The sequence below is a fragment of the Furipterus horrens genome, unplaced genomic scaffold, assembly GCF_987537825.1.
Source record: "Furipterus horrens unplaced genomic scaffold, mFurHor1.1.pri manual_scaffold_5, whole genome shotgun sequence".
NCBI classification, from domain to species: domain Eukaryota; kingdom Metazoa; phylum Chordata; class Mammalia; order Chiroptera; family Furipteridae; genus Furipterus; species Furipterus horrens.
Genome location: NW_028327175.1, coordinates 61,970,271 through 61,994,238, shown reverse-complemented (window position 1 = coordinate 61,994,238; position 23,968 = coordinate 61,970,271). Strand labels below are relative to the sequence as shown.

Here is a 23,968-nt window from a genome sequence, read left to right as displayed (position 1 = left end):
AAGCACCAGTGGTAGTTGGAACAAAAGAGTAGAAGAATGGGTAATTTAATGACCACTTATAATAGTTATCACTGTAAAGTATGATAAGAAAGGCAACGAAATCCAGTGTCTCAGGACACAAGGTGGTTGGGTAAGGAGTCAGGAAGAAATGTTAGTTTAGTTGATGTAGCTTGCTTAGCTGCTCAGGTACCCTCTTTTCCTATGTATCATCTACTGCTGTCTGTGGAACTCAGACATGGAGAGTGCAATGATCTGTTTGTCGTTAGAACATACTGTATTTTAATGATCATAACAAATGCTTAAATATATGTAGCAAATAAAGAGATATTAGTGTTTCAGTAGAATTAATGACCACATCTGTCTTTTGATTGGTGTTTTCACTTAAATCATCAGGCCTGGTGATGAGTTTCCAGTCACAGATTTTATTAAAAAGATCGACTATATATAATATCTGACATTTTATGTTCTTATAATGCATTAGGTTTTCAATACTCGACCCACAGTTCTGCCCAGTGAAAATCACAGTTGTTCTGACAAGCAATAGTAACAAATAAGATGTGGTGTTTTTTATAAATAAAATAATGTGCAAACATATAGTGCATGTAAGGATCCAGAATATAAAGCTGATTTAATGGCAATAAAATTTTAGTAGAATTTACTTGATTGTAACATCTTCATTTTAGGCTAGAATATAGTATCTTACAAAATATCAGGCAAATCACTCATTTTGGGAACAAAGACTTTTGAAGGCTGTCAGCTTACTGACATTTATTTCAGGCTTATCAAACATATTAATCAAACTTGTTCAGGAGTGGTGGTCCAAAGAAGGGTTATTTTATTTTTGAGAGATACTTTAAATGACTGAAGAGCACTGGTAACATATTCTTCATGAATACAAAGCTACAATTTTTTTTTTTTTTTTTGCTTCAAAACAAATAAATACTTTTCTCAGGCTTAAAGAATGAAGCATAATACAGGAATCTGTTTATTGCAAGACTATTTGCAAAAGACCTATGCACCATTCATTGAACCTTTAAAAACACTTGAAAATATGGGTTGCATTTGCAAACTTCAGTGTATGACATAGAAATCTGGCAAGCTGCCTGGCTTCTACTTAAAGGATTGTCATTCTGGGAAAAATAAATTTCTCTAACTAGACAAAAGTCAATGTTTTCATGTTTTACTGCAATCAAACTGATAGAGCTGACAATTTAATGTCTCAACACTTAAAATATCTGTGGATAATCAGTTACCTCAATCAATCATAAACACAAATCCTTCTATTTTCAAAGCTTGTGTGTCTGTGACTAAGATATAAAACAGTTTGGCGAGTCCCTTCCCCCACAACACCTCATCATCTCTTCCCTACCATTCTCCCAATATTCCTGATTTATTTTTAGCTATGCAGATATTTATACACTTTATACATCTGGAAATAACTTTTAACAACTCAATTGTGATCAAATTTAGAAACTTCTCTTTCACTGTCCTGTTTTATTTAATTTTTGTGGTTAGTTTATAGACTGTATGCCTGTCAGGAAAACATGGAAGAGTTCTGGCATTCTAGCTGAAGACATCATTATGACTGAAAAAATGCTCAAGGCTTTTTCAAAGTGGGTGCTGAAACAAACATTTCCTTTCTCTGACTCGAGGGGATGCTGGTAGCTACCCAAAACAGACAGGTATTTTGGGGTCAACTGGTATAGTGCTGGCCCCTTAGGATTTCTTGGCAAACACACTGAATGGCTTATTTCTGGAAACTAATCATAATGATGAAGATGATAAAGCAAGGGAGGCAGTGACAACAACATAAAAAAGCTGCCTGAGGAATTGGATTCCAGGTAGCTCTCCATTTGGCAGAGCTGACAGGTTCAGTTCACTAAGCTTTGGTATTGGTAATGACGGGAAACTTCAGACAATTTAAAAATCTGTTTCTATTAAGATACTCCATGGTGTTTCTGCAACGTGAGAACAAGTTTACTGGGGCACACAGTTCTTTCAGCAGGGTAAGAGTTGATGTGAGTAGTTTTACATTCCTAACAGATAATTACTGTGGACACTCAATAAGCCAATTTCCTTATTTGAAATATTTTTACATATATACATTTATGTATGGAGTATATGTGTATATAACAGACATACACGTTCACCACCACTGCCTCCTTCTTTGTTTCTTTGATTATTTGAGGCTTTGCAATCAAACTATGCGGAGTTTTAAGACCCTTGGGGCAGCATCTTTTAGTTCCCCGTCAGGCTACGTTAAAAAACAATCAATCTTACTCTTGCGCTCACTTGGCGGAAGTGCCATGACACGGATTGTGCAGCGCTTTGCTCTTGCCATGAAGCCTGGGTGACAAAACTTTTTACAAGAAGCTGACTGTATTTGGGGTTATGAATATGCAATGACTCTCATTAGTATTGAAGTGCCAGAGCAGGGGCTGACATCCCCCACCCTGTGAGTTGCTGCAGAATCAGCTAATGAATTGTCTTGCTCTTTCACGCATACAGTCTGCTGTTGTGGCTCCTAAGTTCCGAGGGGAGTTGCCCAGTTTGAGAAGGCCATCGACTGTAGAAATTAATTGTCAAGATCTATTCCTGATTTTGTGAAATGATGTTTAGACAATGCTTAGATTTTTAAAACAGAAAAGCACTAAACTTTGCATAAGATGATATTCGGAATAAGAAAACTTAGAGAGATGAGAACGCACATATCTACTTACAGCTACCACTGTGTGTAGATGTGCTTTCATCCTGCATCATTGTACAGTTTGTGTATCTATATATAGATGAAATCAAATCATAGAAATCTGACAGTCTGTTTGTTTGTCTATTATCCTTCCAAATAGAACAAACAGAGATGATAGAAAATCTCCAAAATGAATAGGGTAGAAACAAAGCTATTTCATCAACTCTTTACCATATTCTTTCTTTTTCATTCCTGGGTCTCTGCCAAACATTTTGCAGCTCATACACATACCATCTTTCATGAATATGTTACTGATAAGGATATGTTTCTAGCCACTGATTAAGATATCTAAGCTGATTTGCAGTGTGAAGGAAGATGCAAAAGTGCTCTGAAACCATTCAGAATGGTCTCTTTTCAATAGAATAAATTAAATGTGTTTTTCCACACCCCTCCTCCCTGGAAATTTTCTTTCAACTTGAAGAGAACTTCTGTGGCTTGCTGAAGATTTTAAAATAATGTATTAACTTGAAATGGATAATATATGCTAAAAGGTAAGGGATATATTGTAAGCTGTGTAAATAAGGTAACAAAGACTAAGTCCTTATAGTCAGGTGCTTGCTCTATAGTCATTTATTTAATCTGCAGTGGAAAGGCATCCCTTACAATGAAGCAGATATATGTTATTTCTGTAGAGCTTTAGAGGGTAGTATTATCATAATTTTTGTATCTGTTTGACCCATCACTAGAAACAAGAAAAAACTAAAGCCCAAGAAACATATACATATAATAATACCAAGTATGAGTACAGCTTAAAATAAATGCAGACTGACAAAAGTGGCTTAAGCATCATACATCAAACACTTGTTACCTCTGCTGGCCTTACGTAGTGACTGCACATGACTAAGAACAAATCAGTGATAAAAATCTCAAGAAAGATGAAACCATTCTGGGCCTTTGCAAAGACCATCAGTCATTTTATAGAGATCTGTAATATTATTTGTTCAAATAATCCTTGGTTTCCTATTTAATGGATACAACACACCCTTCATTCTCAGACCAAACCCACCAAGAGAAATCTTTTTCTGTCTTTTTCTTTCTTAAAAAATATTGGACACATCTTAATATCAATCAGAAATGATCATATAACAAGCTACAAAGTTAGTTAATTTCATTCCTAAAATTACATTCTTGTTTACTTCACTGTCAGTATAGGGCTTAAGAAACTGTTTTAAAGTTCCTATATGTTCAGAAGTTAAGTGCCCATACAATCCCAAGAAATTTCTTAACTTTTAATTCTATTTTCCTAGGTATCCAAACATTTTTAAGACAAAGATCTACCTGGGTATGTCAAAATAAAGTATTCAACTCATGAGGTACACTCAGATTTTAAAATGTAGAAGTGCAAACAGATCAGCTGAAACAATTATATCTAAGAATAAAGTACTACTCAAATTTAATGAAAATATTAACCAATATCTGTTACTATGGATATGAGAATCACATCATAAGTGAAAATATTTTAGTTTTAATTATAACTACAATGGTTTTTACTTGGCTCTGTAGTTAGCATTTATATCTTAGACTTTGTGACTGCTGTGAAAACATTATTTATGGAAAGTTTTTCCAAATATAATTTGGCACTTGTTACCTTGATCAAATATTGGAGCCTAATGGAATAAAATGCAAAGAGCTTGTGCTTCTGTGTGCTTTGCTGACAATCATTTATTACAACTCCTTTTCTATATACAACTATGACACAATTGTAACAGCACACACAGCCACATGTTACATTGTTTCTATTCATGTTAGGTTAAGCTGTTCTGCTACATACCTGCAATAGAATTTAGACACCTGCAGGGCAACATCAAATATGTATGTGGATTTAGGCAATTATTTGATTCCTCTTTCTACACTCTGTAGCATACAGACCCATAATTAACATTCTGACATAGTTCTGTGACGTTAACTCAGAATTGGGGTATCTTGTAGCAGACCAAGTGCCAGGAAATCAGAGACACATGCTTGTGCACTCACTCACTCAGCCAGTGAGCCAGTGAGACTTCTTTCCTTCCTCCCTTTTTTCCCCCTCCTTCCCTCCCTCCTTATCTCATAATAGGGAGGGAAAAGAATGAGAGAGGAGCTTCCATAACTTTTCTGTGTTTAGGGTCTCTAGAGGTCTTGATCTGAACTTGAATGGACCAAGGAATTTGCCATCAGCAAATGTTAACTTATACATTTCCTTGTCAGCCATACATTGACATTTATTGAGTACAATCTGGGTGCTGGGAGTGGAAAGAGGTGTATTAAAAAATACAGAAATCAGGATCCTGGGTACCAGGAAGTTTACAGTGTAGCTGGGATGAAAGATCACAGGGGACATGATGGAGATTCATTTACAGGGCCAGATATCAACAAATAGACATGGATTTAGTGCACACTAAGTGCAGAAATGTTTCAGAGCTGCTGTTGAGATGTGAGAACAGCCTCAGGAGAGACAACTATAGATTCCTTATATGAGGCAAGTTCCTACCTGGATTTTGGAAGTTTAAAGATTTTATTAAAATGTATTAAATGTGGCTTTACTTTGAAACAGGATTTAAGTGTGCCTCAAACTCACTTTATATTGATTTGAATGTAACATTTCTTATAGAAGTGGCATACTATGAAGTGTAGAATTGTGTATTTGTAACATGCTTTTTATTTTTCCCTTATTGTATCCCTTAGTAGGGAGGAAAAAATACTTGTTTACCATACCACCACTTTTAAATGTAAAAGGAAATATGAGGGTGAGAATATTCATTAAAAAGATTAGAGTAACATCATTTGAAACAACCTTTTTTCTTCCTTGCCTAAGTAGGTATATAAATTTTGACTCTATTGCTGCCCAGCAAAATTAAGCAGAGATTTCTAAATCCTGTATCACCAGAGACAGTCATTGCATACTTTGAGGCAGAAAGATACTTTTATTCTTTGTCAGGGTCCTTGAAAACTTTTATAACTCTTTACTTGCTAGCCAATAAGCCTGGCTCTCAGTAAAATTGTAAAGTTGTCTAACTTCTACCCTTAACTTTCATGCTCTTCTTTTTACCTTTTTCCTACTCTCCTCAGATGCTAATGATAAAGGCTTGAGATTACCCACTCCTAGGTCATTTGCCTTTCTAATAGGAGATTCTGGGGTTTGATGTATGTTTAGTGTATAGCAGGCACTGTACTAGGTCCTTTCTTTACATATGCTATTGCAATGCATAACTCTGTATGGATGTAAAGAATTATGCAGAGAAATGTATAAAGTGAATTGTGAGGATCACATGAATAGCTAGATTTTGAGTCCCAGTGTTTCAGATTCTAAAGCCTATCCTCTTTGTATTACAGGAAACATTTTTAGACTTACAATAATCTATTCTGGAAGTTTAGGCTTTGTGCCTGTTCCACAGGAGAAAAGCTTCTGGCCTGGAGCGTTGCCCTGGTGCCTCTGAAATGAGATGAGGTGGGTCTAATTAGTCCTTCTTACTCATAAGGCCAGTTTTGTATTGTTGTACCTTCAGTCTTTTAAATGTATGCTTACTGGTTTTGAGGTGGCTCCATGGTGCAATAGAAAGTACATTGGACTTCTAAGCTTTGTTTTGAATTTATTCAATTAAATTCAATTTAGTGAATATTTATCGAATGCCTGTTCTTTGCCAGGCACTGTATTAGATGCTGATGGTACAAAGATAGTCTATTTAGGGAGACATTATAAATAACTATAATACAATTCACTGAGTACTATAAAAGACACATATGCAAGGGAACATGGGAACATGAGGGAATAATTAATTCGAAGGAAGATGTCAGGGAATGCTATATTTGAGCAGAGCTTTTATGGACAAGAAGTAAGAATTTGCCAGAAGGACACTGGTTGCTTGGCTAAGTTGGTTTGAGCATTGTCCCATACACCAAAAGGTTGTGAGTTCGATTCCTGGTCAGGGCACATACCTAGGTTCAATCCCCGGTTGGGGCACATACGGGAAGCAACCGATCAGTGTTTCTTTCTCACATCAGTGTCTTTCTCTCTCTCCCTCCCTTCTTCTCTCTCTAAACATTAATAAACACATCTTTCAGTGAGAATTAAAAAAAAAGAATTTCCCAGAAGGAGTCTGATAATTTATTTTGGGTGATGGGAACAACACAAGCACATGTGTGAATATACCTGGTATGTTTGGAATATAGTAAGAGTGGTAGATTGTAACAGTGGTCACAAATGCTACCTTTTCCTGCATCCAACTCCTGGCAATGTGATATTAAAGATCCTTCCTTTACGAAGCGGAGTCTCTTTCCTTATCACTGAATTTGGGTTGATCATGTGACTTGCTTTGGCCAATGGACACTAGCAAATGTGAAACCAGCAGAGATTTGAAAAGTGCTTAGGCATGGGGGCTTCTGTGCTTGGAGCCCTAAGGCCATATTGTCAATGAGCCTAAGTTATCCTGCTGGAGACCAAGTGGCCACCTGCAAGAGAATAGAGCCTCTGGCTGACAAGTCTGCTAACCACTAGACATGTGAGTGAGATCATCTTGGGTCATCTACTTACCAGTTGATCAACTGTTTGACCACAGATATGTGGGAGTATCCAGGGGGAACCTGTTGTCAGCACAGACCGAAAGACCCAGCTGATTTGTACAATTATGAACTGAATTAAATGTTATTTTAGTCAGTAGGTTTGGGTGTTTTGTTGCACAGCAAAGTTGATACATAGAGGGTCTAAGTAGAGTGCAGGAAATGTGGGAGGAGGCATTGGCTGTAGATGAAGAGGATGTGTAGCATTTACAATATCATGTTAAAAAGTTTAGACCTATTTTGTAAGACCAAGCTTCTAAACCTCATTGATTAATGTACCACTTTTATACTTAAAAAATATCTGTATACTACCTGAATTAATTTTTAATTGTCCAGTGTTTTTATATTAAAATTTATGTTAAAAGCAAACTCAATATTAACTTAAAATCCCAGTATGATCTGTTATAGTTTTCTAAACCTATTAAAACAGATAGATATTTTAAAAGTGGGTCTGTGTGCTATCAGAAATCATTTTGTTTATTATGAGGGCTGCATTTTGAATTTCCTGTGTTAATCAGTAGGAATCAGGAGCATGCAGACAATAATTTGAAGTAGAGAAGCTGCTGGTAGGAAGGAAGGAGGAGGCTACTGCAAGAGGTCCAGGTGAGATGTGGCACGTGGTAGACAAACTTAAGATGCATTCCTGAGGAAAAAGAGAAAGCACCTGGTGACAGAGTTGATGTATGTGTGGTGGGAATGGGGAGTGTGAAGTACCCACTGAGTGGATACTATAAAGAAAGGGAAGAGGAAAAAAACAAAGGTAATAGATCTCTGGTTGTGCTTTTGAATTTGTTAATAGGTTATTTGAAAACAGTGATCCACTAGGCATTTGCATATATGGATCTGGGCTTAAAGGGTTATTTTTGAAATCATCAGCATATAAGTGATAGTTGAAGTTACAGGAGTAGATAACGTCAAGAGAAAGTGTTTCATAGAGAGATCTTTAACTTTTTGTTTTTCTCACCTCCAGATTCTTAAGGGACATGGTTTACTGCAGCTGGGAATAGTGAGTGGTTCATATAGGTAAAGATTCTCATATGGGGGTGGAAAGTGTCTGTGTAGTTTCAAAAATTTCCTCCAAATGATTTTGATATACTCTACTCGCGCCCCCCCCCAACAATTGATAATTGATTTAGTGAAATGAAGACAGGGCTGAGAAATAGGAAGTTATAAAAAAGGGACAGATTGATCCGACCCCTCTAAGAGGGAGGGAACTTTTACAGAAGTGAGGGAAATGAACTTTAAGATGAAGGGGCAAGCCATGGTACTGAATTCTGCAGAGAAATACAGTAGTGTGAACATTATTCTTTAATCAACATTGGCTCACCAAAGTATAGTACAGTGCATGTAATGAAAGTATGGTAAATATTAGGTGATTGATTTGTGTAGAACTGTTTTGTGTTTGAAACACTCCATAAGCCTTAACTATTCAAGCCAGACAAAATTTGTAATTGTACTGCTTTGGGCCCCAACCAAAATGAATGTGAGTTTTAAAAATTTTGTTTCTCTGTCCATGGTCAATGTCTTAGAAAAGCACCATATTAGGCATCATAGTCCTCACCTCAGTGCAAAGCAGTGTTTCAGGCTGTTTTTAGGAAATAATGTCAATCATCAACCCTGTGGCCACTCCACACATGGTGCTCCTAACCTTTGCCACCTAGGGTTCCCAGAAGTAAGTTAATTAGTTCCCTTATGATGATTTGGGTTGATGGCATGAATATATGGGTATTTGACTTGCATAACTGGAATACCATCAACCTATCTGGTTAGTAGCTTCTTTTATTATTGTTATTATTTTTTAAGTGACATAAATTTCTACCATGCTTTGCCAGTGGTTAAGGAAAGGCTCCAGACCAGGACCGCAGAGTCTTCTCAGACCGTCATGTGGTGGCTGCACATCCTGCTTAGAGTAGGCTCAGCAGCACACTGGTTTGACATCTGGCATTCATGATTCCTGTGAGATGGGCTTCCCTCTAAATGTGCTTTGAAAGCATCCTTGCTGTGCCCCTTCTGTCCTAGTGTAAACACACCACAGGAAATGAACAAGTGGAGACCCGCTTTTCCCGAAGGAATCAAGAAACCCCCCTCACCTCCTGGAAACCGGGCATTGGTGTCCAGCTTCAGGAAATTTGAGCAGCCATTTGGGTAGAGGCTGTTGTCTTGTGGCACCTTAGTCCCTTTCCTTCCAAAATCGCCATGTGCTCTGTTTTAAGTTATCCAGCTGAGGAACATTGCTTCAGGGCCTTTAAAATGTGAAATAAGGGTTGTCTTCCATTGTAGATTCATTAGTTCAGCTTGTTTTAGTTATTTACAGTTTTACATTTGGCACTGCGTTTACTGAGGTGGGAGACTCATTTTAAAATTATTGAAGCAGTCTAAAGCTAAGCCTATAAAAATAAAATAAATATATTTCCATTTGTTTTACTATGAAGATAATATATTAAAATGATTAAAGAAAATAGGTACATAACAAGGAAGTTAAGACATAAAAATAAAAGAGGAAGGTCTTTTCCCTTTTCCCTTGCTGTCTTCACAATTCCATTTTTTGCTCCAGCCTAATGAATGCATTTTAAGTAAAATCCATAACTCTCTTTGCTCTCTGTCTTCCTCCTACTACAAATATCAGCGCAGCCCGTCTTTCAGATCCACTTCAAGGAAACACAGGCTTGAAACTCCCCCCAACGGTTTTGTCTGAACCGGCTGCCATTCTGCAGCATATACTGGATCCAACTGCTAGACAGGGGAACCTGGGAGGTGAGCGAGCGCGCGGGGCAGCCAGCGCTTAGCCAGTGAGTCAGGCGGGCCTGCTCGAGAACAGGTGGGTGAGCCAGAAACTAATGAGAAAAATAGGGGGTCGTCGCTAATTTTGATGTAGGGTAATCTGAAAGGCTCTTCTGTATGCCAGGGTATTTGAATATTTGGCAAACAGCTGGCTGGGCTCTGGGAGAGCGCCTCTTGATTTGCCTCCTCAGATGTTCCAAGATAAAAAAAGGCAGCCGGCACGCCAGCACATAGCTCATAGCCTCGCAGTCAGTTTTGAATTTAGATTTGAATTGTGATATCAATGTCATGGTGGCACATGCTTTGAGAAAGTACTTACAGAGAATAATTGAAAGATTCAGTGTGAAGCTTCTGAAAGCCATAATTTAAAGTTCCAGAAGCCTCCATATTACTCTCGCCATTAAAATTTAAAGTGACAGAAGCTCAATTATGATAGTTATTTTCTTAAATAAAATCATATTTCTACCCCAAGTGAAAGATTCATTGCTGTTCACTAATCTCTGTCAGGAGGACCCATCTCGGTCATATCCAGGGTCAGCAGCGAAGATGGTTCCCGTTATCCAGTGCACAATAAGTGACACTGGGGAAGCGGAGCTGGAAAGCCTCCTAGGAGGAGCTGGACTTGCAGGAGGATGATTTGCATGATAATGACTATTATGGATCCTCTCTGGTGCCAGTCTCTACTCTTACCCAAATGCAGTATAACTTTTAATAGCCCCGAGGAGCCTGGGTAGGGACTGTAGCACACATTTTGCAAAATCCAAATGACGTCAGAAACTGCTAGTTAAGGGGGTTCTTTCTATAAACCGCACCAAGGAGTGGAGACTTGAACATAACTTTAAAACCTGAGTTAAAAAAAACAAACAAACTGATAAAGGATATAACTTTGGAGACTATAAGATAAGAAGCTGCTCCCTCCTCATTTTCCTTTTTTTTAACTCACAGAAATCTGTTTACCAGAAGCCCATATACCAAAAGAATTTGTTTACCAGAAGGACTTCTGTGGCTATTGAAACCAAGACCTGGAAATAGAACAGGGTGGGGATTGACTGTGGGAGGCCAGTGGGGTTGAGCATGGTGGGGGGAGGGGGAGGGGTGGATGGGGTAGGGGGAGAGCAAGGGGGAGGGGCATTGGGACAACTGCAACACAATAAAATAAAATAAAAAAAGAAATAGATCAGTAGAAATACAGAAACATTTCCAGAGCAGAAATTTCTGTATCAGTTAAAAGTATGGACCTAGACTTTTAGACCATGAATCTTTCCACCGATTTCTCTGGTCTGTTTGATTTTACACTAGACTGCATTGTGATTTGGGGAATACAGTTTAATGGTAGCCAGAATTGCAATGAAAAATTGCATAGGGCCAGTCAAGCTTAAACCACTGCTATTTATGAAAAAATTTATTCCTTAGGGTTCCCAGGGATAAAGGAGCATGTGAATCAACTAATATTATGATGCATGATGTTGAATGATATAGAGTATATATACATCAATACTAATCTAAGCAAAGTTTTATAAATAATAAATCATATAATTTCTCAAAAGTATCACAGTATGATAAAACATTTACAAGCAGGTCTTGTTTTGTCATAACTTTAGCATACTTCTAGCCCTGTGGCAGTTTGCAAGTTTAATTTTTGTAGTCTGACTTTAGCCCTAGAATCTCTCCACCTTTTTACAAAACTGACCACATGATAGGAACTCAAGTTCTTTTCCTTCATCTTTGCCTCAAATCACTACGGCTTTTCCTCTTCCATTTTATTCCTACTTCAGTAAGAGGCATCCGCCTTCACCTGTGTCCTTGATTCCATCGCTGTGCCTAGACTCTTATAAATTCTTTTGTCTCCTCCATTTTCCACATTTGACATTTTTTGTCTTATCCTTAAAACACGTCTTCCCTAAATTTCCTACTCTTTTCCCTTCCTTTTAATTCTTCTTTATTCTCACACATACACATTTTATTTTTTGCTGAGCTATTTGAGAATTAGTTACAGGCATCATGACCCCTTAGCTCTAACTACTTCGGTATGATTGTCTTAAAAGCAAGGATACTCTCCCACAACTAGAAAACATACTCCAGGAATTATTTAACAAGGACCTAATATATATTCCATGTTCAAATTTCCTTAATTATCTCTGAAATGTCTTTTTAAAAATTGTTTTTCTATTACAGTTGTCTCATTCTTTCCTCCATTGCTCTCCCCTCCCCCACCTACCTCCCCCCTCCCCCAGGCAGTCCCCACCCTGTTGTCCATATCCATGGGTCATTTATACTAGATCTTTTGTTAATTCTCCTTGACTTGTCTACTTTTGTGCCTCTTCCTTCTCACCATTTGCTCTTAAATGTTTTTATTTATTTATTGCTTTTTAGAGAGAGGGGAAGGGAGGGAGAAAGAGAGGGAAAGGAACATTTTTGTGTGAGAGAAACATCGATCAGTTGCCTCTTGCATGCCCCCAACCAGGAACTGAACCCACAACTCAGGCATGTACCCTGACCAGGAATTGAACTGGTGACCTTTGGGTTTGTGGGAAGACACCCAACCCACTGAACCACACCAATCAGGGCTCACCATTTATTCTTTAACCTGTTGCAATCTAGCCTCAACCACCACTGATACTGCTGTCACAAAAACTATACTCCTACTTGATAGACCACTTTTCTGCCCTAGAGGGAGAGAGACTTCCTTACTTGGTAAAGTTGGAATGAATGGGCGGGCCAGCTCAGCCTACTGCCACCTTTATTCTACCCAGAGAAGGGCCTGCCTACCAAGAGCCCACAAGCTCTCTGAGTCTGGGAGCCCAGCCCAGCCCAGCCCAGCCCAGCCCAGCCAAGCATGGGATTGGCTTGTGGAGATGCCTAAGTCTACAGTTTAGACAGTGAGGTTTGGTTTGGCTTTCCCACTAAGCTACCTCTTCTACCCTGGCCTCAATTAGTAATAAATGTTATATTTTAGCCTCTCATCTCTTTTATTTTTATATTACTTCTTGTTCAGAACCCAGAAGAGGAAGGGGGTGTCAATTTTGAGGAATAGCATGGAAACCTAAATAAATACAAGAGTGTATATAAAGCAAAAAGTAAAAGTCCTCTCTTCCTAATCTTTTTTTCCAGAGGGGCTTGGTTCCTCTCTCTCTTTCTCTCCCTGCCACCCCTCTCCTGTTCTCCCTCCCTCTCTCTCTCCCTCCCTCCCTCCCTGCCTTGTGAAGATATAGCAAAAATGTGGCTTTCTGTAAGCCAGGAAGCAGACCATCACCAAGAATCAGATCTGCTCATACCTTGATCTTGGACTTCCCAGCCTGAAAAACTGTAAGAAATAAATGTCTGACATTTCAGTCACTCAGTCTCTGGTATTTTGTTAGAGCAGCCTGAGCTAATCCTTCCTGATTTTTCTATGCATATAAAAATGTATATGTATATAAGTATATAATATAAATATTTTAACCTATCACATAACAGAAATATGCATGAGTATATATTTACACTTATATCTCTCTAAAACATATTTTTGTTTTATATAATCTCTGTATACATATAGTTGTATTTTTTCAATAAATACTAACACACTATACATTTTGTTCTACATCTTCCTTTTTTAACTGAATGCACTTCCATGTCGGTAAATACTGATCTATCTTGTTATTTTTAATGGCTGCACAGTGTTCTATGGTTTAGATGGTTTTTCATAAAACCATTTTTCTACTGCTGACCATTTATATTATTTCACTTTTTTTTTGCGGTTACTAATAATGCTGCAGTGAACCTGGTAGTGTTCATATTTTTTGTGAATGTGTGCTAGTACTTCTGTAGAAAAGATTCCTAGAAGTGTAATTACTTGAATATCATAAAATTTAATTGATTAATAACAATCAAAACCTCACAGGTTGGGAAGGATTCTGAGAGAGCTCAGAGTTTATCCCAGGAAGGATGTTCTCTTCTCACTCTGACTTTGAAAAGTTCAGAGAATGAGACTTACTATCCTTTTCATAATGTCTTCCAATGACTTGAAATTGAAATAGGGTGTAAAAGAAATAGTAATGGTTATGATACTATGGCCAAGTGAGTAGGAAGTGAAAGCGAAAGACTGAATCCTAAAGTAATACTTTAATGAGACTGGGTTGCGAACCAAACAAGCTACACAAGATACAGGATTATCAGAGTTATGGCAGCTTCAGATATTTGGATTAATTTTTATTCATATAGTAGGGAAGTGTATACTTTTATACTTCACGTAGAGTAGCAATGGCAGATTAGATTACTCTAGATGTCTCAAGACTGAAAACCTATCCCACAAGATGTCTCTCAACAACCTGGCCCCCTTTAGGCTTCGATTCTTATCACCAGGAAACAGGTGACCTATTGAAAGTCCAGCCAGACTACCAATGATCTTAAATCTATTTCTACCACATACCCCTAGATGGATCAGGCCTAAAAGAATAGTTGGACTCTTTGTGTCCCAAAGCTGAGGGGAGTCCATGGTAGCTTATGTACAAGATGACCTAAAGACAAAAGAAAAAAAAACCATGAGCCATGGGATCCTGACTGCTTTAGGTAGCCCCCTCCAAAGCAGGTAGACTTTGTTTGGAATCTTTGCTGTACTGTGATGACCTATGTGGGAAAACCCTGTGCATTATGTGGACTTGGCTCTGTACTTGACTGTCACAACTTGTACATTTTTCTCACTCAGACTACATATGGAAGCATGTCTTCATTAGAAACAAATGCAGAATGAGTAGCAAAGATGACCATGTCTAACAGCCAGGAATTTTCACATAATGTGCACATTGATACAACACTGCAGAAAGGACCAGGTAGCCAGGCTATGTTAGATCATTTCACTGCTCACCAAAGAGATTTGAAATGGACTTTTAATTATTATTGCCGATTTGCTATGGCTATATTCCTTAATATGAACATCTGATTAGGATTAATTTTCTTAAATTGATGAATAAAGCACTTAAATTTGTAGGGTTGAATTTGTTGTCATATATGGACATATGTGCTATATTGTTTTATTGGCATATGTTATGTATTATAATTTTTTCTTGGAGTATAAATTACAGGCACTTCTTATCTGTTTTAGTTTTGAGGTCACTGTTCTTCCTCTCTTCACCTTTGTGTGGTTTTTTAGATTTGTTAATGGAGATAGAACAGGGATAAGTGACTATTAAATTCTTTTTTATATACAGTAAAACCCATTAACATGGACTTCACTAAATTTGAAATTTATGATAATGAGAGCAGGGCTTGGGTTAAAGTTTACTTTTGCATTGTCTCTGAAAGAAAATTTTGCTGAGCTAATAAATAGTATAAATACAATTGCAGGAGGCTGGTACTATTACTTTAAAAAGTAGTCTTTTCAAGCACTCAAGGCCTTGCAGGAGAAGTAATGAGGTAGTGTGGCAGAATGGCATAGTGCAAAGACTGTGCCGCATACCAGCTATGTGACCTTGGACAAATTACTTAGTCTCTCTGAGTATCTTCCCCTCAGCTGCAAAATGAAGATAGTTATCTAATTTATGGGGTTGCTGTGAGGGTTAGATTTAATGTATAGAAAATGCCTGGTGTGCAATATGTACTTTATAAATGGCAGATAATTATTACCTACCTAAAATAATTGGTGAGCTAATGTCAAATACTTCTCATTTTTTCACTAAACTAGGGTTCCTTAGAACCTTAGAGTTTTGTTAACCTAATCTGAGCTATTGCTTTCTTATTATTATCGATTGAAGGAAGACCCCAGCAGTTTGGTGCTGTGGTAAAGACCGTGCTTATACTTCGGAGTCAGACCAACTCATATTTGAAAGTAGTTCTGTCACTCATTAGCTATGTGGCCTTAAGCAAGCTACTTAATATAACTCAGGTTTTATTTTCTAATTTGTGAAAATGGGATGATAATACCTCTTACATTCTTATGAGGACTCACTGAGATAATGCACATAAAGTGTTCAACCCAGTGATTTTCATGTAGTATACTCTCAAACATCACATGTTGCTATTATCATGATCTTTTTGATAATCACCCATACTTAAGACTTTTCTTTAATTCAGACTTGTTGTCTTCAGTTCACCTAATCAATGAATTTTACTCTAGATATAATTTCCATCCTGATGAGAATTTTAAGTATTTAAGTAAAAAATTATAGAAATGCAAAATGGCTATATAGGTAAGTAGAGTAAAAGAGGAAAAAATAATATGTTAAAAGTGGAAGCACAAGGTATCAAGTTAGACTTGAATTGCTGAATAGTCAATTTTGTGCATACTCTTTGTGTTTTTTATGAAATGTCTTTATATTAGCCCGAAAGAAATAGAACTGTATATATACATAGTATAAACTGTAGACTGGTGACCAGATCATATCATTCATTGGAGAGAGAAGCAGTAAGTCCACGTTCAACTTTATTTTTGTCTTGTTTTTCTCCTGTGTTTCATAGGCTATATGGATGGGAAATGTAAGCACTATAATGTCCTGCATAGAGACTATAATCTATTCTCCCCTTAAATGACAGGCTTACACAGTTTGTCAGAATCCATCACATCAATAGATCAGACTGTATTAGTTCGATGACTGGCAAATTGGTGCCACTTCTGGCAAAATAAAAGCAGCCAGGTGTGTGTCTTTATTAAGTACTCTTCAGAGGAGAAATGTGTTTTACTGAAAACTGTCATCCATGCTGTTTTTGTAGAAGCAAGGAGTACTCATTGTCCTTTAGGAAGACAGAATTATTTTTCATGAGAGCCTGACCTATTACAATACAAATTCACAACCATAGACATGTTATAAAAATCAGGTGTGTGGTTTTTTTTGCATTGTATGCATGCACAATGGACTCTTGAGATAAAAACAAGAGGGGACAGAACCAATACTGTCGAGGCGTGTGCCTTTGGTCCAGAGCTGCCCAATTTAAAAAAGGAAAGTCAGCTCTTTAAATTGACAGCCAATGGTTTAAAGTATAAGAATTTTTATATAAGTAAATTCACAAGTCAGATAAAAAACTTTTATTAATATAGACCATGTTTTCTAAGATTTGGGTCCGGAAATGTTACCACTCTAATACACACCATGTTGATTAGTTGTATTATTTCAATTGTTTTTAAAAGTACCTAATGTCTAGTTTTTAAAGTATGGAATTATTTGTCTAGATTTGCATATCAACAGGAGCAGCAATAATAACTAATTTTTATAGAATGCTTGCTATATGCAGATTCTGTGCTAGAAGCTGGGGATATAACAGGAAGCAAAAAATAAAAAAGACCCAGTTTTATGTTGCTAACAACAGCCTGTGAAGTAGGTATAAACAAAGAAACAAATTCATGGAGTTTAAATAATTTGTCCAAGGTTGGATAGCTAGTAAGAGCTAGAATTATAGTGTTCTATTTGTTACAGCATCCTAATCTAAATCTGTGTTTAGAGACTCCAAAATATAGTGGTTTGAACACACTAGAAGCAGCTCCTTGATCACGTGCAGCTGTCATATCAGTTCTGGACTGTGTATTCCTAGATTGTTGGGTAAGGGAGAGAGAAACTTCCATCTTGCTACTTTCTGCTATCCCCAGATATTGGCCTAATTCACATGTCTGAAGATACATAAGCATTCCCTTTAAAGGCATTCCCTAGATGTTGGACTCCTAACTTCTACTGATATCCTGCTTGCCGTACTAGCTACCAGACCTGAAAATATACTCTCAAAATTCAAGGGTTCTGTTAACAAAGGAAAAGGAGAGATGGGGACAATTGGCAGTCTCTGCATTACATGCTAATTAAGAGCATTGTTTCAAAGTGAAGTTTTGGCCACACACTTGGGCAGGTGACAAGTGATCTTATGACTTTGGGCTATGCCTACATACATTATTTATTTATTTTCAAGCAGTATATCAAGGTTACGTACATATATATATATATATATATATATATATATATATATATATATGGGTGTGTATGATATATTTAAATGTTCAAAATGTGTGAGATATCATCATTATTACATGATTCTACAGTGGACTCTGGTCATATGCAAGTGCTAATTCAAGATTTCACTGTGGAAGAAGCCCACTGGCATTAATCTTTGGCAGGAAGGCTTGCAAAACTCCCCAGGATTTGTCTTGCTTACATCCTTACTCTGAAAAAGATCGCAGACTCAAAGATCTATGTTGTAAGATATGTATTCTTGGAGAAATTACTTTGTAGAAATAAAATTACATGTAAGTTTTCAGTGAGGCATGTATTCAGTACATAAATCATAAACAACTCTGACCCAGAACTTCAAAGTTTCCTAAAATTTTTGGTCTATTCTAATAATATTTAGATATTTACTATAGAAAAATCAATTTACAAGTAATTTATTGAGAATATACTTATATAGTAGTTATGGTGAGCTGAACCCACAGATTCTTATCCAGGTATCTTCTGGAGCTCACATACTTCGATGAGATAAGCACAGGATAGACCTCAAGTACATGCACATATACTCTTATTTGTTACCTGGGGACTCCCCTCCCCTGGCACACCTAATGCAGTCTCTGATGAGCTCAACTATCCATGTAGAGCTGCTTGGAAATACTGTGTCTTGCATAGATTGGTCTCCTTGGTCCCTTTCTCCTGGGTCCAGCTCTTTAGATCCTCTTTAGCTAGATGAGATAGGAGAAAAGCAAAAAATAAAAATGAAAGATTAAGTTAGAGCTGGTCTAATTAGTCTGTCCTAAGCCTTACCTGGGGTCTGGTATTGGAGAGTATCTCTCAAGTAGAAGGCAGTTCCAGACCTGTTTTGCTTCATTGGCTACACAGAAGTATAGAGAAGCAATCCAAAGAGAGAACTTCAAGAGACAAACTCCAAACAGAGCACAGCCTACAGAAGCCAAAACTTTAACCTTTTCTCTCATTAACACCAAAAGTTTGTCCCTTTTTAAAAGGCTTAGTTGAGTCCAGTAGGTTGATTCAGTTACATCCATGGGGGTGGGCCTGGGGAGTGGAGTTAGGGTAGCAAGAAGACGGAAGTGGAACTTTGCTGTCCCACTAGAGATCAATTTCAAGTACGTTGGAGACACAATAGCATGCACAGGACATGGCTCTTCTCCCATTTCTCAAAGAACTAGCAGTCTGCCTGTGGAGCTAATGTATATGAAAACATTTAGTGAAAACCAAGTGCTTAAACTGTGTGATATCGATTATTCCCGAGGAATCCCAATAAGGGATAAGTCAATATGGATTTGTTTCTTGGAGAATACTACTCAGATCATGTCACAAATGAGTTGATTAAAAAGGCAGAACTAATTAAGAAGGTAGAAAAAGGGAATGAACAAAGATACTGAGTGAGCTGAGAGGGCAGTAGACCTTCATGCCTGAAGCAGAGACTTCATGTTGGAGACTAGGAAATGAAATGGAATACTTAAAAAATCAGGCAGGGGTAAGATTTTTAAAAAACTAAGTTAATGTTAATTCTTTAATTTATTTTTTATGGAATGAAATAAGGATAAATTAATAAATTTATTAATGAATGAATAAATAAAAGGTAGATATTTGTAAAAACATGATAGTGTTAGACTTTGGGTTGGGAAGAGGGGGTTCCTATGTAGGATCTCAGCAATACAGGTTACCAGGGAACAGGAGGAAGTAAGGACTAGGTATATGAGGGATTGGGAACCTGGCTGCACAGGGGTTAGACAGCAGTTCAACTCTCAGTGACGAAGAAAATGTGATGATCTTGGGACTGGTTCAGGGAAAGCGTTGGATCTGACGAGAGCTGATTCAGCAGGAGGTTTGGGCTACTAGGATGTAGATATTAGGGGAGATTCAGAGTCGGGAATGGTGGTGTCTGGGCAGTGGGTGATCTGCTCCCAGCTTATCCCAGGTAGTGGCTGAGGTCCTGGACAGATTCTGTAGTGGGGCTGTATCGGGGCCCCAGTCAAGTAGATTTAGGTTCGGGGCCAGGCACAAGGCATTGTAGGAAATGGGAAAGCTGGTCAGGGTGGAGGCCAGTTCTGAAGATGGGACCAATATGTTTGGAGTTAGTAGGGAAAGAGAGGGAGAAAAGAAAATGAAGCAGAGTGGAGCCAATTCAGTGTATTTGTAGCCAAACAAGGAATTCCAGCCATGCTATCTGATAGGCTGAGGTTGCTTCTCTTTTGCCTGCCTGATGAGGGTGGGCTGAAGGTCACCACTACTTTGAGCCTCTTAAGTGCAGACTTCAGGGGTCCTGGCTCAGAGGGAGCCTGGAATGCAGAGCGGAAGTGGTGGCCCAGGGGAAGCAGCATCACTTCGAAGGAGTTGAGACTACAGCCAAGGGGACCTAGCCATAGCTAGGAGGCTGTCATACTCCAGGATAAGGACAACAAGGTCTGACAAAGGGGGGAGGATTTGGCAGGAAGTCAGAAGAAAGGGGGACTGCAAAAAACATTTAAAATTAAGAAGTAACAGGCTTTAGTGACAAGTTTGATATAATGCATCGAGAAGGAAAAACCTAAAGTGATTCCAGGTGGATTTTAAATGCTCTTGTAATATGACATTTATTCATGACCTAAAGGGCATTTTAAACATATATACAATTGTTTTGGGCCTATTTTTAAAAACCCAAATAAATTAAGTATATTAGTAAGTAAATTAAGTGTGTTAAGGCTAAGCTTACGTGTGTGCTTGTTGCCTTTACATCTCACTGCAGTGGGCCTGCAATGGAACATTTCAGAGAGACAGTAGCCGGTGAGCACATGAATGAACACAAATGTTTCTTGCAAAGATGTCTGCCTTTCCTGCTCTAAGATAGTGTTACTAATGTGCATGGGCATGGATATGACTGGGAAGCCTAAGGTGGGACCCACCTGGGTCTTCCCATGCTCTTCTCATGAGGGCGGGGGGTGCTGCTGGAGTTGATGTTTGATGTGTGTGAACATGCCTTTTTTACCCACCTGGTCGGCTCAGAGCCTTTGCTGAAGAAAACATGCTCCTGCCTGTCCAGATTGCTTCCCAACAGGTGTCTCTCTCTGCAGCCATTGCCCAGCCATCCACTGTGGTGGTACCTGATAGGGCACTCGCAGAGACTTCATTCACGAAGGGGTAGAGCTTGGGATCTCAAGAGGGAAGAAAATACAGAACCCTTACTTTGGTATGGAAACCTTGTTTTCAAAATGCATGAATAGGTAGTGTTTCTGATTATGTTACCCCGGAATCTGCGCCTGGAGGTGGCATGGATTTCAAAGTCATTATTTAAGGTAAGGAAAGAAAACTTGAAGCAGCATTATCACCATAAAAGATCCTGTATTTTTGTTGTATTTTTAAACTGTTGAGCTAAATAATTTCAGTGATCAGCAAAAGCCCAACCGTCGTACTGAGAAATTGTTCTTCAAAAGGCTTGGATTAATAATTTGTTTCAATTTTGTTTGCAGATGTACTGTCTGTAGGACAGGGGTAAGCTGAATACCTGCTTCCTGAGGACCTGCTTCCAGTCGCCTGTCACATTTTCTTATTGGAAAAGCAACCATTGGTGAATCATCTTTCTCCCTTCAGCAAAAATGGAAACAAATCAAGACACTAAGATTGCCACAGTTGCCAGCAAATAATGATGCTGGTGTTATGCAAGCAAGCTTTGGCAAGTGAAGTTACAAGATAGTGTGCCTCACCAGCCAGGAATCAGGAAAGATTGAACCTATCCCATTTGTCCAGCTGCTCCTTAAATCAGTGCAACTCTTCCAAATTACTTTGTATTGAAACATGCATCGCCTTTTCAACTTAATTGAGTACTTACTATGTGTGAATCACTGTACAAAATAGGAGAAGGAAAATGAGGGAGAGAAATAAGATGTGGTCCTTGCCTTCAGTGGATTTACAATTAGTTTCAATGCATTTTTTAAAAATTCTGTTCTTAATTGTATCTCTAAGACAGGAAACGAATAGAGAAGTGTATTCTATAAGTATTTTAAGTTCCTTTAATAAATAACACAACAAAACAAAACTAAAAAAACCCTCTTAAAGTGAACAATTCATAACATCTTAATTACCTTCCTTTTTTGACTTCTGATAGGTAGAAACCTTTTTGTTGATTCCATAAATATTTAGTAGACCTTAGAGATATTAACACATTATAGTTGGAGTCAATTTGAATTAAATTCTTTTTCTCCCTCTTAGGTGTAGACTGTCTGTTAGAAAACTACATTGTGTTTGCACATTTCTTGGAAGGTGAGGAGGTGAATGACATCTGTTGTCTCAACAGGCCTCTCTGCCTTCTATGCCTTAGAGGCCTGCCGCTTTGAGTGAATCATTAGCATGGTGAAGGGGAAGGTTTGGGAAGGGGAAGGTTTGGGTCAAACTTAGGGATCTTTACACATGGACCCAAGATAGGACTAGGAAGGAGCCAGACACTTGGAAAATGCTTTTGTATGAAACTTTGGCTACTTCAGTATTCATGATGTTGTCCTTTATGTTCTATAAGTTGAGTAACTATTCAGTTTTTGCAAAAAATTATTTCTGATCTGGGAGTAAGTCATGATTTTTCTGGTTTTAAGACACTAATATAGTTGTAGACACTACATTTTATGTAGTGTTTGTGACACATTTTAGTATGTATCAGGCAACAATTGACAAGTCTTTGTGTTGAGTAGTGTCCGTCTGAATTGAAAATGTGCCAGCCTTTTAACATTATCAACAGACTCCTTAATTAAGCTGCCAATACATACTGCCAATAGTACTGTGTGTCTTCTGAGAAATGAATTGTGTAAATGCTGTTTCTCTCTTATTGAATAAATAACGTTGCTCCATATAAAATGGATTTAAGGTGTTCTTTGAATGGGGTATTATATTACTCTCTAAAGAATTTGATAAGAATTCTCATACCATCCCTTTTTATTTAAGTTCTAAAATCTTTTATTTTGCTTCTCAGTAAGGAATTGGCTAATTTGGCCAGTAACTTTAGTTATATGACTCATCTTTAATAAGATGAATCATCCAGCCCCCAAACTCCTGATGGTGATGTTGTATATTTGTCATGTCACTTTCAGTTTGTATGAAGTAACTTTTGGGAAATCTGAATTATGAACCTGTATTGTACTAAATTGTAGATGTTTATTTTCTGTTCTGGGTGATTATTTTTGGAGGGACCATCTCTGCATTTGCTGTACCTAGCACAGTGCCTGGTGCATAGTAGGTACATGTTTAGGAGGTACTTGGTGACTGGGACATGTAAAGTAGCTTTTTTCATCTATGGTTCTTAAGACTCTGTAAAAGAGGGGCTTGCTAACAGTAGCACCTTTTTTTGGTTTGCGGTTTTCAATCAGTCTACTTAGAGTGAGTCCAGATCAATTCGATTCTTCATATATAGTCTAGTCCTATAGACAGGGCCTCTTACCTGCTGTGATTTGTACCAACATCCACTCTGCTTCCCCTGGCCCTTGTCCTACTCTACACAGGGACAGGGTTTTTGGAGGGGCTGTTCTGCTTCTCCTCTGACTTGCTCATCAATGGAAGAAAATCACTCTATTTGCTGGGTACTCATGAGGTTCCAGACACCAAGTTAAGTGCTTTACACAGATCCTTTCATTAATTATCTCACTTAAACCTCACAACAACTGCCTGAAGTATTATCCACTGCAGTGTTATGTATCTTGCTTAAATCACGGGGACCTAAATCCAGATCTGGTAGCTCCAAAGCCTGAATGACTAAACCCTACCCTCTGCTACATCCCAGGAGAAATTTTCAGTGCCTGGTGGTGGTCGGGAGGGTTGGGTGGTTGCAGATCCAATCTGGATGTAGTCCAGAGTCACTGCATTTAGTATTCCCTAACAGAAAACTGTCTAACAGACAAACCTGAGCACATCACAATTGTTTTAAGGATGGAGGAAAGCAGAGCAACTGAGAGAAAACAAAGTTGGTAACAAACCAGTTTGAGTCAAACCTTTAGCCTTTGCATCATAAGGTTTCAGG

General features: G+C 38.0%; 1 long non-coding RNA gene across 5 annotated transcripts in view; it reads left to right on the top strand.

Moving 5' to 3' along the window:
- The window catches only part of LOC150008709 (uncharacterized), a 196,563-nt gene extending 173,765 nt beyond the window's left edge, over window positions 1-22,798 (top strand). For 3 of the 5 annotated variants that reach the window (XR_016511334.1, XR_016511333.1, XR_016511336.1), the window contains 4 exons: window positions 6,059-6,173; window positions 13,175-13,369; window positions 16,571-16,671; window positions 21,438-22,798. This is a non-coding gene — a long non-coding RNA (uncharacterized LOC150008709). The remainder of the gene's footprint in view (window positions 1-6,058; window positions 6,174-13,174; window positions 13,370-16,570; window positions 16,672-21,437) is intronic. The other 2 variants (XR_016511337.1, XR_016511335.1) reach the window with 2 other exon arrangements.
- The last annotated feature ends 1,170 nt before the right edge of the window (window positions 22,799-23,968 follow it).